The sequence below is a fragment of the Nematolebias whitei genome, chromosome 6 (genome assembly GCF_014905685.2).
Source record: "Nematolebias whitei isolate Nwh7 chromosome 6, NemWhi1, whole genome shotgun sequence".
In the NCBI taxonomy this organism is placed as follows: Eukaryota; Metazoa; Chordata; class Actinopteri; order Cyprinodontiformes; family Rivulidae; genus Nematolebias; species Nematolebias whitei.
In genome coordinates this window covers 6,233,594-6,242,679 of record NC_056503.1, presented here as the reverse complement: position 1 = coordinate 6,242,679, position 9,086 = coordinate 6,233,594, and the positions used below count along the sequence as shown (strand labels likewise).

Below are 9,086 nucleotides of genomic sequence, written 5' to 3'. Positions count from 1 at the left end.
TATATATATATATATATATATATATATATATAATCATCTATTACATGTTTCCAGACTCAGTTTAGGTTTTAGAAAAGGAATAAACTGTATTCCACCTGCTAAAGTAGGACTATTCAACTAAACTGCTCAGGGGGCCACAGTTACTGAGAGCCAGCAGGTTAGGGGCCGGACATCCAGCACTTAGTCATTATGTAAATAAAACAAGTATTACAATGATCTGTTAGCTTTTAAATTAATTTATTTTGTTGCATTGAGTCACAAATGCGGTAAACAGAACCTAAAACCCAAACCCAGAACTGCCCAAAAAATTATTATTATTATTATTTTTTTTACTTTACTTTATTTTCTGAGTTAAAATTTAGGGGTGCTTGAGCACCCCCAAACAGAGGCTAAAATCACCTCTGTGCTAAATACTTATAATGTAAAACAATACGGCGTAACAACAGCAGCCCAAATTCATTCATGCATGAATTTAAAATTTTGATCAGGATATGACTTAACCCCCACATTAAAAACGCTGCCAGGATGACTTTCTTCTACTTGTGCAATATCACAAAAAAATAGAAACAGCTTGTTCACAAATGATGCAAAAAAAAAAGTAAATAAATAAATATACTGGTCTGTGCATTTATTTCTTCTAGGCTGTACTGTTGTAACTTCTTATTACCCGAATGTCCAAAAAACTCTTTAATAAGTCTTCAGTTGATCCAAAATGCTGCTGCCAGAGTCTTAACTGGAGTTAGTAGGAGCGATCGTATCTCTCCAGTTTTAGCTTCTCTCCATTGGTTCCATGTCAAATCCAGAATTGAATTCAAAATCTTACTTATAACCTACAAAGCTCTCAATAACCTAGCTCCATCTTATATTACAGATCTTATTGTTCCATATCATTTTGCTCTCAGACTGCAGGTTCACTTGTGGTCTCCAACTTCCTATTTCTGTCCGTGAGGCTGACACTCTGCATCCATTTAAGACTAGGCTTGAGTCTTTCTTTGTGATAAATTTAAAGTAATACAGTTTTTGAGAGTATAGTTTCTTCTTCACTGGTCTTGACTCTCTCCTCACAAGCACAGGTTGAGATCTGTTTGTCACGGAGTCTTCACTTGCACCTCATCTGTTATTGACTCACCTCATCTGACTTCTCTTTTATTCTCTCTTGTCCCTTCTGTTCATTATCTCTCCTCTTTTCTACTCACATCAACGTCTTTTTTATGTTTGTCTTTGCTCTCTGTCCCTGTGATACCCTTTTTACAGTATTTCCCACTCTCTGCCAGCCTTTCATTCACTCTCTCACTCATTCCCTGCAATGCAGACTCTCAAGGTTAATTTGCACAGTAAGGGTTTGCCCCTGGCTCGTGGCACTGTGACTGTGCGATTTTCCTCTATGCCTCTTCTGGCTTGTTTCATTGTTTTTTTGTTACTCATTATTCAAAACCATCTACAGAACATCATTGCTCGACTTTTTTTTATGAATATCTATACTGACACTTCAAAAACAGATTATTCATAAGTAAAGCACCCAATATGCTTTGCCTTTTTTTCTATTAAGCTATCTTGATTCTTTAAATAATTATGTTAATTTAATCCTGGCTACCATGTATGTTAAAAGTTATCTATTAAGACTTTACTTTGGTTGTAAAAATGCACAGAGGCTCTTTATATCATCACATACTAAAACAATTTACTATGAGTGTGCACTTACTCCATCAGGATGCTGCCAACGTTGCTGACTCTGTTTTATTTGATCAAGTTTCTCCTCGTGTCCCTGAGACGATGACACAGTCTGTGAACGTCAGTGTGTGTGAATGTCAGTGTGTGAACGTCAGTGTGTGTGTGTTTTATTAAAGCATGTGTAAATGCGTGAAACGAGCTTCGCTGCACATTGAAGGTATCTGGAGAATTGAATGTGCTGGTGGAGGTGCCCTGTGACACACTGCAAACACACACACACACACTGTTCAGCTCTAAAGTGTGTGCATTCATCTGTTGCGGTTTCGTTTTGTTTGCAAACATTCATAATGATTAATGAAATTGATTGATTTGTTGTTTTAAAGCCAAAACACTTTTGCTGGTTTTGTCTAAGATTAGGCTACTCTGTTGCAGCTGTTAGATGAGAGTGTGAAACAGTAAGATTTTCAAAATTGGTGTTTTTAATTCACAAATGACACTTTTGCGTTGACAAATGTAACTATTTTCATTCCAGGTACAGCACTTAGCTACAGAACTGCTCATATGGACCTGCTTTGAGCCATTTTATTTCAGTTCACTTCATTGCAGGGGTAGATACAGTAATTTTGTACCTTATTTCATTTCATGTTAAATTAAGCAAAGTTATTGCTTCATTCGTTCAACCTTTATTTATACAGATTAGTCTCATTGAGTCACGAGGACTCATTTACAAGAGAGACCTGATTTAGTCAGACAACATATAAAGTACAATAATTCAACAAAAAGCAATTAAATCAAATAAAAGTAGTTATAAAAACAGTCAATTCAAGGTGCCTGTACATATATATGTATATATATATATATAATATATATATACAATATATATATATATATACAGTAGTTAATTTGAGCCGGATCCTGCCGGAACAAGATCCGGGAACTCTCTCATTATTTAGACATGGCACATTCTGGCAACTGTTGTTTTCTCGGATCCGGCAACTCAAATCTCCGCCCATAAAAGTCCAAAGTCGTCGCACATTTTATTTTGATTATTTATCAACAACACAACGAGAGGAGAGACGTTGCCCAGTGTGTGGAGTGGATGTTCCAGCCATACTACGCGCACCAGCTCGCGCACGCGCTCCTGCCACGCAGAGACGCAGACTGCATGTCCCGCAGGGATGAGCGTCTTCATTCACCTTCAGTTGTGCGCCCTGCAGACAGTGCACGTTTTACACACAGGAGCATTTCCAGACAGCTCTACAGGACGCGCACACAACTGCTGATGTGTCAGGACTCCTGCGTATATTAATGCTGTGCATAACATTTCAGACATAATAAATAAAAAAGCTTACAGTAAAAAAAAAATGCAAGTGAAATGTTTGATGTTTTAATTCACATTACATCACGTTTCAAAACAACGGCACTAATTTGTCAAAATAACAGCGATCAATATGTCAAAAAGACAGTTTACTTTCATAAAATAAAATGATAGACGGATGGACTGCCCTTAGCAGGACAACAGAGAATTGAAGCACTTGAAGGCAGTGGTAATGGAGATTGAATCAGGACAACGCGCAGGACTGAATTCAGCTGAGAAGAGTTCAGACAGTGAAGTGTGTGTGTGTGTGTGTGTGTGGGGGGGGGGGGGTACAAGAGAGACTTTTCAAAGTTATTCTGTTCACAACACAAACGGAGGGCATTTCCAATTCCCCCTCTTTGCTCCGTGATGGGGTTGGTAAAGGGTGCACTGTTGCACTGTGGAACACTTGGTTATCACTGTTGCCTCATGGCAAACAGGTTGCAGGTTTGACTCCTGTCTTGGCCCAATGTGTTTGCTGAAATGTTTTCTGCAAGTACTCAGGTTTCTTCCCACTAATCCAAACATGTACTTTACTTTAACTGGCAGCTGTAAATTGTGACTAGGTGTGGGCATGTGCTTGAAAGAGTGTCTTGTTTGTCTCTCTGTCTTTGTGGTGGACTGGGTACACGTCTAGGTGTGCCCCACATTTTGCTTATTGATGAGTGAAGATATGCATCAGCTTCCCTCAAATCACAACAGGAAAACGCGAGTAAAGAAAAATATTGGATAGATAGATGTCAAAAGTTGCAGTTTTATGATTTTTTAAAAATGTTTTGTTAAATTTTCATGGCTGGATTATGCTGTAAAGTTGGTCTTGATGCAAAAATTATACATATAATCTTTAATTTTTTGTATTTTTTTATTTTTATCACAGATTCTGTTCATAACTTTTATGGACAGAATTTCTCGGTACAGCCAGGGGGTGAAGGGTTTCTGGTTCGGTGGCATCAGGATTCCATCTCTGCTCTTTGCAGATGATGTGGTCCTGTTGGCATCATCGTGCCGTGATCTTCAGCTCTCACTGGAGCAATTCACGGCCAAGTGTGAAGCTGCTGGGATGAAAATCAGCACCTCCAAATCTGAGGCCATGGTCCTCAGTCAGAAAAGGGTGGATTGCTCTCTTCAGGTTGAGGGTGAGGTTCTGCCTCAAGTGGAGGAGTTCAAGTATCTCTGGGTTTTGTTCATGAGTGAGGGAAGAATGGAGCGTGAGATTGACAGACAGATTACTGCAGCGTCTGCAGTATTGTGGACTCTGTGCCGGTTTGTTGTGGTGAAGAGAGAGCTGAGCTATAAGGCAAAGCTCTCAGTTTACTGGTCGGTCTAGGTTCCTACCCTCACCTATGGCCACGAGCACTGGGTAGTGACAGAAAGAATGAGATCATGGATACAGGCAGTTGAAATGAGTTTCCTCTGCAGAGTAACTGGACTCTCCATTAGAGACAGAGTGAGAAATTCAGTTATCAGGAGAGACTCGGAGTAGAACCACTGCTGCTCCACATTGAGGAGGCTGTGGCTGAGTGGTTAGAGTAGTCGTCCTCCAATGCAAGAATTGGGGGTTCGAATCCACCAGCAGTCATATGCTGAAGTGTCTCGGGGCAAGAAACTGAACCCCTCGATGCCTCCGATGTGTGTCCCATCAGTGTGTGAATGTGGTAAAGCACTGGTTAGTCTCTTTAGAATTATTTGTTGAATTAGCTTTGTAGAGATCTAGTAGAGTGCTGTATGAATGGGTAAAGGAGGACACAGACTGTAGTGTAAAGTGCCTTGATTATCTCGATAAGACAGAAAGGCGCTATATAAATACAGTCCATTTACCATTGAGAGGAGCCAGTTGACGTGGTTTGGGCATCTGGTAAGGATGCTTCCTGGGCACCTCCCTAGGGAGGTTATTTGGGCAAGTCTGATGGGGAGGAGACCCCAGAGAAAACCCAGGACTCACTGGAGAGACTACGTCTCTTTGTTGGCCTGGGAACACCTTGGAATCCTCCTAGAAGAGCTGGAAGAGGTGGCTGTGAAAATAGATGTCTAAGCTTCCCTGCTCAAGCTGCTGCCCCGGAGACCTGACTTCAGAACAAGCGGAAGATAATGGATGGATGGATTGAAGTTATATTTTAAGTGCACCTATAAATTGTATCTGTGTATCTGTGACTTTCCATCCATTGATTACGGTGACATTATTTACATGAATGCTCCTACAAGCACCCTGTAGATGTTGGATGCTGTCTATCATGGTGCACTAAGATTCAATTCAATTCAGTTTATTTATATAGAGCCAAGTCACAACAAAGTTGTCTCAGGGCACTTTACAGAAACATTCACATACATAAAAGCCAATTAGTAAAGTTCTCTATCTAAGGAATCCAGCAGACAAGTTGAATCTTGGCCTCGTAGCAGTCTCCCATCCTGAGCAAGCACAGTGGCAACAGTGGAAAGGAAAAACTCCCTTTTAAAAGGAAGAAACCTCCAGCAGAACCAGGCTCAGGACAAGCGGCCATCTGTTTTGACCGGCTGGTTGAGAGGACAGGAAGGAGAGACAGACGGACACAGAAGGGTAGGTCCAGGTATAGGTCCAGGTGTATCTAGATTCATAACTGGCTGTGATTATTGTACCCACCACTGCACCCTGTATTCACTGGTTAATTGGACATCATTAACTTCACACAGACTCTCACTGGTGCATTTTCATCTTTAAATACTTCTTGGTCTGCTGCCTTCATACATCTCCTCCTACACTTTGATAACAGTTACTGTTTTAAATGTGCTATATAAATAAATGTGACTTGACTTGACTTGACATGTTTCTGCGTGAGTGCAGCTACAGCATGCACTCTCAGGACATTATTACCTGCAGTGTTCCCTCAGTGAGGACTGAACTAGGCAAAAGGTCCTTCTCCTACTCTGCTCCTGTTTCCTGGAATATCTTGTAAAAAGATCTGAAGCTCTCCACCTTGACCTCTCTAAGTGGCTTTAAGAATCTGTTGGACTCCTGGCAAGGACCAATGCAGACATGTTCCTGTTTTTAGTTTTCTACATTCGCCTTATAATCTAGCTGTTTTTGTTACTCTTTTTGCCATCTTATTTGTAAAAAAAGTAAAAAAAAAAAAATCTGTATGCCTTTTTATAACTGCCTATTGTTGTCGCTGTTGTCCATTGTTGTCATCGTTCTTTGTTGAATTCAGGTCTCGCTTGTAAATGAGTCCTCAAGGCTCAATGGGATTTACCTGTCTAAATAAAGGTTGAATGAAAAAAAAATGCAGAAATTTCACAGCTATTTAGATGAGTAGATTTGTAGCATCTTTTATCTCAAGTTCATGTAATGATGTAAAAACTCTCAACAGACGGTTCAGTTACAAACGGTTTGTCAAAGAAGTTGCTTTTATTATTGTCATTTGTTTGAATCAGCAAAACAGACCAGATGACGGTAGAAGCTGAGGGGAACCAGAGGAGGTTTCAAGCATCGTGACTGGTTCCTGTCATGTAGCTGCCATCTTTGATACCAGTTTTCTCCTGTGTGATCCATGGTCACCCTGATAAAGCCTTTATGACAATACGAACACATAAAAGCTGAATTTCAGACGTATCATAACAACACAGACATCTTTGATGTTGAAGAGTGAAGTCTTCTGTATTAGAGGTTGTTCTGTAAATTCATATCTGTAGATGTTCTTCCACTTTTTATCACACAAACTATTTTACTGGAGTCCATCACACACCAACACAACGTGATACAAAGACATTGAGACATGGTTTTCAAACTTATTTTAAAATGAAAAGTTTGAAAAGTGTAGCATGAATGTGCATTTAACGCCCCCACCCCCCACGAGTCAATACAATAGATAAACACATTTCACTGCAATAACAGCTGCAAGTTTGTACCAGCTTCACACATTTAGAGATTGAAATTTTTACCCATTGTTCTTTTTACAATAACTGCAGCACAGATTGGACCAGGAGCGTCCATGAACTGTAATGTTCAGGTCCTGCCACAGATCCTCTGCTGGGTTTAGGTCTGGCCTTTGGCCCATTCATGAACATGTCTGATCTGAATGGTTCTGCTGGAGTTCTGCTGGATGTTTCAGGTGGTTGTCCTGCTGGAAGGTTCAAGCTTCACAGAGGACGGTGCGTTCAGGGTCATGGATAGTGTCAGGTTTTTGCCACACGGTGTGAAAAACGTTGAGTTTGCTCTGATCTGAGCAGAGCTGCTTCTGGTTTGTAACAAACTGCAAACATAACTTCTTAGTTTTCTTGTGGTCACTGCCAGGAACCACAGATGTGAGGAGTGCAGGACTAACAGTCCTCCTGTGGACAGGTTGTTCCACCTGAACTGTGTGGAGTGCAGGACTAACAGTCCTCCTGTGGACAGGTTGTCCCACCTGAGCTGTGGATCTCTGCAGCTCCTTCAGAGTCACCATGGGGCTTCTTGGCTGCTTCTCATGTTAATGCTCTCCTTTCTCAGATGATGGCCTGAACAGAGCTCTGTGAGATGTTCAAAGCTTAAGATGTTGTTTTATAACTCAACCCCTCAACAACTCTATTCCTGACCTGTCTGGTGTGTTCCTTGGTCTTCATGATGCTGTTTGACCATTTATTTATGGTGGACTCTGTTTACTTCCTAGTTAGCTTCTGAAGGCAGTTAATTGCACTTAAGTTTCATTTGAACTGTCAGAGCAAAAAGACTGAATACAAATGTAATTTTTTCTGTTTTCCTTTTAAAAAAAGTGAAAACATTTACTGTATAATTTTCTTTCCTTTTCACAAATATGCACTACACTGAATTAATCTATCAGATAAAATCCATGTAAAATGCTTTCAAGTTAGTGGTTGTAACGCAGCAAGATGCAAAGAAGAAAAATCCTGTTTCCACATGCTGTGCAGTGACTTTTTCAAGACACTTCATACAGTAGGAACTGGAGGTGAGGGTGTGTATTTATAGTAGTACATTCCTCCCTGTTAAAGTCCTTTTTTGTGTTATACTGTATGTGGGCCATTAAAAAGTGCCTGTAGCAGGTGAATTATTTCTTTTTTGCTTGGCTCAAGGAATTAAAAAAGTCTTTCAAAGGAGAACTAAAGAGTAGCCAGCACAGTTTCGTCTGTGGGAGGATGTTTGTGAGGAGAGTTCAAGGCCTAGCTACAGTGGAAGCTGAATGAGAGCATCGATCTCTCTCAGTGGGAGACATCGCATGAATACTGAACACTGAGCAAAAGAATGACTCGTAGAGAGACGGAAACAGGAGAAAATCAAAATAAGAAGGGACGAACAAGACTGAGGAATTTGGTGATAAAATAAGGAATGGAAGAAATGAGTTGATTTACTGAAAAAAATGATTTGAATGACGTTAAAATAAAACATGAGGAATTCAAAGCAGATGGCAGAGTTCCAGACAGCCAGCTGCTGGTGACTGCAGAGGATTGATTACTTGAACCTTATAGGTTTATGATTATCATATCATTTTCAGAGTCCTCTTTGTGTTTATGTTTCATATGCCAGCACTGAGGAGCCAATGAAACATTGCAGTTTGACAAGGAACGTGATTAACAAAAGAATTTCAAACAAAGATTCATGCCATGCCAGTTTTCCAAGATTTACGGCTTGTATGAACAAGGAAACAGGCATGTGCACATGCAACCACGCAGTGAAGACTAAATCAAGTTAAGGGTGCCAATGTATAAGAATGAAAGAACTTCTAGTTTTAATTTGCTGCTTCTCCAGCATTTTCCAAGAAACCCAAATGAAAAATACAAAAAAATGACAAGTTAATCAAAAAAACCACTGAGTTGTAAATGCTTGCATCGTTGCTCTCTAGTCTGCTATGATTCCTGTAAAGCAGTGTCCTGAGGGTAGGCGTATATTAGCTGCTTCAATATTAGTTACATGTCTTTTTAAATAGTCATTAGTCTACAAAACTATTTTCTCTTTTAGTAGTTAGCCATGTTTTAATTTGCTCACAGATATAATATCACCTTTAACCTCATTAAACGTGGTTCATCCTTTTCTTTGATGTCTAGATTAGATAGATAGATAGATAGATAGATAGATAGATAGATAGATAGATAG

General features: G+C 40.0%; 1 protein-coding gene across 1 annotated transcript in view; it reads left to right on the top strand.

The window, feature by feature from the left end:
- Positions 1-9,086, top strand: part of zgc:165508 (uncharacterized protein LOC100101652 homolog) — a 45,693-nt gene that overhangs the window by 32,016 nt on the left and 4,591 nt on the right. The gene's annotated exons all lie outside the window — the stretch shown is intronic.